At 40.6% G+C, this 6,000-nt stretch overlaps 1 long non-coding RNA gene across 1 annotated transcript in view; it reads left to right on the plus strand.

Moving 5' to 3' along the window:
* The window catches only part of LOC111925187 (uncharacterized), a 28,326-nt gene extending 24,217 nt beyond the window's left edge, over window positions 1-4,109 (plus strand). Inside the window, exon 2 of the long non-coding RNA XR_002862099.2 lies at window positions 2,431-4,109. This is a non-coding gene — a long non-coding RNA (uncharacterized LOC111925187). The remainder of the gene's footprint in view (window positions 1-2,430) is intronic.
* The last annotated feature ends 1,891 nt before the right edge of the window (window positions 4,110-6,000 follow it).

The raw sequence follows: 6,000 nt of genomic DNA on the forward strand, positions 1-6,000 counted from the left end.
TCTGGTCTTTAATAACTACAAACACTTTTGCAGCAGTGACCTGGTAGAAAAGCATCCAGCCTCATTCCTATGGCTTTAATTAACAGATAGAGCTAAGAGACCCTGAGATTGTTTATTTCTTTTCCTTAGATGAGCGAAAACATTGACTGGCACAATGATATTTGTCTTCTTTTGGATCCCTGGTTCAAAATGATAGCAAAATACATCAAAACACAATGTGAGGGTACGAGATATCCATTACTGCAATTACACATGGCAGCCACATTAATTAGTCATCCCAGCATAGATGGTGGAGAGGTGAGATTATAAATTTATACAGCTTGGGCCACAACAGTAACAAAGTCAAAATATAAACCAAAAGGACTTGTGGGAAAGAGATAATATTTTAACTATCTCTATTTTGGAAACGTTCATCAATTGTGAAATGCCATAGGAGTTAAGAAAACATTTTATCTACTAAAACTGATTGAGTGTTGTTTCTCTGTAGAGAGGAAATTCTTGCCTGTTTCTATTTTTTGTTTCTTCTGAAAAATTTTGTCTCCAGAGACTATACCAGGACTCAAGCCCTCTTGAACCATTGCTACTAGCCATAAGCTTGAATATTTTGTTTTGTTTGTTGAGGAATAAACTTGTAATTTTGTCCCAGAAGTTAAATTAACTTTGAACAGTTCCCGAAGCCCAGAAGAAAACAAAATATCTGCTCTCATTTATTAGAGAGAAAAATATCAGAACTGGAAGCCAGATTTTTCTGGGTTTCTAGCAAGATAATTTCTTGCTTCTGTAAAAATAAGACAACTAATTTACCTACACCCTGCATTTTGAATTCCAAAAAACCTCAGTTATGAACAGTTCAAGAACAAGTTTGCCTTCATCATGGATCAAGGATAAACAACCTAATGTGACACAATTTGATTCTTTTTTCCTGTAAGAATCCATCATGCCTTCACAGCTCAAAAGTTTTGAGTTTTTTAAACTGTGGTTTTGGAAGATGCAAGTGATTTGATTTAATTTTCTAGGTACATATCAAGAACATGGCTTTTGAGAACTTATCAGAAATTGGATTTGTGGAAATTTTATCCTGCTCTACCTTCCAAGCTGCTGCTTTTCATATAGAATAAAATCATTATGGTTCAAAAAGCCCTCAGAGATCACTGAGTTCAACTGTTAACCCAGCACTGTCAGGTCCACCATTAACCCTGTCCCCAGGGACACAGCCTTTGGTGATTCCACCACCTCCCTTGGCAGTCTGCTCAACTGACTGACCACCCTTTCAGTGAAAAAATGTTTTCCTAATATCCAATCTAAACCTCCTCTGGTACAACTCGAGGCCATTTCATCTCCTCCTGTCACCTGGGAGAAAAATCTTCCCCTCACCTGGCTATACCCTCCTGTCAGGGAGTTGTAGAGAGCAGCAGGATCCCACCTGAGCCTCCTTTTCTCCAGGCTGAGCCCCTGCAGCTCCCTCAGCCACTCCCCATCAGATGTGGTCCAGACCCTTCCCCAGCTCCCTTGCCCTTTTCTGGACACACAAAGGTGTCCCCTTCTCCTTCAGCACAAGGGTGCTTGTCCCCACACAACCTGTGACATCCCCACAGCTCTGCTGCCTCTTTTGCTGTGGAAAAAAGGATACCTCTTACAACTGAGAGAAGGCTCAGATCTCTGGCAGTTTCTCAGGATAAATCCAAATCCTTCGCTGCTGTGGTGATGTAGCAAGTCCATTTTTCACAGTTTTACATCCCAAATCTCCATCCTGCTGCCCAATGCAAGATCTTCTTGCTCCTCCTCTCCCATAGTAGGAGCAGCTCAGCTCCTGACCCTGATCAGTTCTACCCCTTGCTAAGAAGCCTTGAGCCATTTTTAATGCCAAAATGTCATAGAAAGGACTTTGAGACTATCAAAACTAGTAAACCACTGCCCCAAGTCATGAAGGATTCCAGAGGAAATGTGATTGTGAATCCTGCCATGTTTTCCAACACTGATAAGGAAGGGGTTTGGTGGGAAAGGCACCTGGGAGGCCTCAGTAATCCCATAAATGCAGCTGGAGTGAATTCCTTAAGCTGGAGGCAGGTCTGCAGCCTTCAGCAGCAGAATGGGATTTGCCAAAGGGAGGATGCATCTGTGCAGCCTCAGCACATGCAGACCCCATTTCCAACAGCCACTCACCTCCATTTGTCTCCTGCATCTCTGAGGCTTTGCTAGCTTCAAGCTTTAAACCTGAGATTTATGTAATGTAAAAAGGGCAGAAAAGTAGTCAAGAATCATCCATTTCAATTTGCGCTTTTTTTTTTGCTGTTGGGGGAGCAGGGTGGGTACAGGGGAATTGGCTGGTGTTGATGTTGTTATTTTGGTCAAGTTAAAAAAACATTCCAAATATGAATGGAGAAAATAATTAACTATGAAGTAACCACTCCTACTTCTTCCTTCTTGCAGATGCTTGAAGACTATTTCTCTCTTAATGGAAGAACAGCTGCAGAGAGATAAATTTTTGCAGTAAATGAAGCTCTGATGAGTATCAGTTGCTGAATTTCCCCTCTGTCCACCCTGAAACATTTCACCTGTTCATCTAAGGGCTTTTTGGAGCAGCAGTGCTGGTTTGTCCTTTCCACAGAGTGAACTGGCTTTTAACATGGATTTGTCCTAACTTAATTTTACAGGAGGCTCAGTTCTCTTTTCCAGATCAAGTCCCTGTGTCACATAAAACCCAGACATTCTGGGACATGGAGAACAGAAGACCATCTGGGAAAACTATCAGTGACCTCTGAGACCACAGCAGTTTTGATTTAGCTGGCTTTCCTAGGAAAAATAATTCACATTTCCTAGAGCAAAAAAAAAAAACGTAATAGTACAACAACCAAGAAGTTGCAAAGTAAGGAGACACTCTGATGTGTGAAATTCCCCTACCTCCAAAGGATTTTATTTTAGGTAGCCTCAATACCATGTGGGAAGCCAGAAAGGGTTAAGAGACAGGAATGTAATAAAGGATTTGATATGGAAGCTCCCAAGACAAAAATCTTGCCTCAGAATTCATTGTGTAAATTGAACCTCTCAATGTGTGCAGGGTCACCACATGAGCTGAACAAGTAGGGATGTAAGGGTGGGTTTGATTTTGTTTTCTGGATTTTAATTTTTTGTAAGTATTTTGTGCTGCACACAGAAAACATGCAGAGACTCTGACTGTGCCGCAGGCTGGATTTACAAGCATTTAACTGAGGGGACAGAAATTTCAAACAGTTCAGAATGCTTTGGGATCATTTGGCTACAGCTGGAGGAGAATGCACACAAGTAGTTCTCAATACTTTTGTGTTAGGTTTAAAAAAAGGCCCCATTGAACACTTTGTTGTATTAACAGTTTTTCTATTTTTATTCCATAAAAGCAAGCAGACTTCTGCTATTTCACCTTAGAGATTTCCACAAGGGTGATAGCCCAGAGACTGACTCCTGTGGCAGTATCTAACCATCTCAGTGGGAATTTCATCTGAATAACATGTCCCAGTTATTCAGAAGTCTCAGAAGAGCTTGATTTCAAGTTGCTTTCAGTAGTAAGGCTGAGACAGACAGGCAATCCTAAGGTAATATTATTGAAACCCTTACAAAACATCAAACTCTCATGAGACAGCCCATCACCTTGGCCTCAAAGAGACAAAATTTAACTATCTTTTACTGCCAGTTTTATTCACAATCATAGCTAATCATAATTTTTTCCCCTTCTATAAATTCAGAGCCATAAAAAATCCTCTTGGTCTCCCTTATTTCCTCTTGTTGGTGTAGATAAAGACTACTTTACAGAACACTCCGTGCCTGTTTATTTACATGTAGCTTAACATAATGAGCCACTAATCTTATTTGAGGCCTCTGAGCAGTATTGAAATATAGATTGTTACTAATAACCATAGCACTTCCATGTTACTGAGGCTGAGGTGGCAATCCTTCCCTCCCTGCTTGCCCATGGAGAAGAGGAGAATGTTTGCTGAATTTCCAATGAGCACACCAGGAAAACAACATCAGCCACAGCAGAAACTCCCCGCTTTACTGAACATGTTCCTCCTTTCAGTGAATTCTTGTGATGGAGTTTCCTAAACTAAAAAAAAAAAAAAAAAAAACCAACAAAGTTGCCCAACCCTGTTGGCCATAAAAATGTCATTCTTCAGGTGTACCAGCTTTACAATAAGTTGGAAGCATTTGTTACACAATTTTCCACCTGTAAACAACATCACTTGGAAACAGGGACATTGGGTTGAAATATTTTTATTTTGGTGAAATATTTGATGGGAAATTTGGATTGTTTTGACTTCTTCATTTCACTCTGGTGTTGAAGTGTTTTGTTTCAGTAAAGCAGAGAGGGTTTGTTTTGACTTTCTTATTCTGTTTTATTTCACCCTAATTTTATATTACCATCCTTCCAATACTGTGTTTATGTATTTGCCTATTATAGTAACAGTTCCTTTGGCCATCTGAAAATACGCTGAGATGAAAGAAAATGAGTATATTTCATCTTTTCTCTGAGTAGTATTGATTACTTCACAACATAATGTTTGTACAATCGCTGATGTTTTGGATGGTTTTTTCTTTTCTCATTTCACTAAAGTTCCATTTTGCTGCAAAAGCAATTTTCAAAATGGCACCTTTTCCCACAGATGGGGACATTTATTTACCATCAAAACTAATGTGCTAACTAACAGTGTCAAATCACATTCAGCTGCCATGACAATTAATTTCCCACTGCCTGGCCATGGCTGCCCTTTTTCCTCACAATTTACAGGCCCCCATTGTACAACCTTCCCCTTGCATTGGAATAAGTTATTTGGCCTCCTTGCTGGGGAAATAAGGTGCTATTTCAGGTACAATGATCTACTGGGACGTGTCCTTGGCCATGGAAGGGTGTTGGAACTAGGTGGTAATTTAAGTTCCTTCCAACCCAAACCTCTCTATGATTCTGAAATCCTCTACAGTGTCCACGAAAAGAGACTTTCTGATTCCTGATTCAATGCAGTGAAAAACCATGGCAGTAATCAAGTTAAGTTGAATATTAATCCTTGTGAGACTGTGCAGAAAACCTAGGAGTATCTCCAGAGAGTTGGGAACCTTGGTTCCAAACAGCATCCTTGGCGTGTTAATGGACGATGGCAGAGTGTTTCCACCAGCCTTACCCCCAGGATATCATCTCATGCCAGCCTTTGATCCAAGCAAATCCCAGGAATTACAGCTAGGGAAGATCTGTGCAGTCAGTGAGATGGGAGTAGGATCTTTGCTGAAGATTTGTCTCCACCTGGAAGTCTAATAACTAAATTACTAAGCTCAAAGCCAGGTCTGTGTATAACACTGTGTCCCATTCTATATCCCCACACAACCCTGGGAACCCCTTAATTCCTAACACTGTCCCAATGCAATAAACCCCTTTCCCACTCTTTGTAGCCCAACTGGTGCTTCCTAATGCTCTGGAACGTGACTTCAGGATGTCCTGGTATCCATTTGATCTCTCCTGTGCTTTCAGATTTATAACCATTTTCCCCCACTTACATCTTAATATTCTCCAAACTCACCATGCATGAAAACTCTGATGTTTTATTCAGGGGCAGTTGTCTCTAGCCATACTTCTGCCAAATTAAATACCAGCAGCATAACAATGCTGTTGCACAGCTTCAGCTTTAATTCTCTGACAATATTTTTATTGCTGCAGATTTGACTCACATATTCGTACTTCTCGATGCTTTCCTTGTTCTCACTTCTATTTCCACCTCTGTACTGCTGTTATCTATTATTACCAGGTTGCCACAGTAACTGCATTCCTCAACACTCCTTATTTGTTCCACATCAGTTGTTATATGGACTGTGTTTGTTCCCATCGTTGCCAAGATCTCGATCTTTTTTGTTGTTGTTGTTGAAATTTCATCCTGCTCCGTGGTTTGGAAGCTTTTGGCTGCACAGCATGGGGCAAGAAAGAAGAGAGGTAACTCCTCCTCCAAGGCCCCACATTCACAGTTCTCACAGAAAATATTGCTG

Source organism: Cyanistes caeruleus, chromosome 1 (assembly GCF_971803275.1).
Source record: "Cyanistes caeruleus chromosome 1, bCyaCae1.hap1.1, whole genome shotgun sequence".
NCBI lineage: Eukaryota > Metazoa > Chordata > Aves > Passeriformes > Paridae > Cyanistes > Cyanistes caeruleus.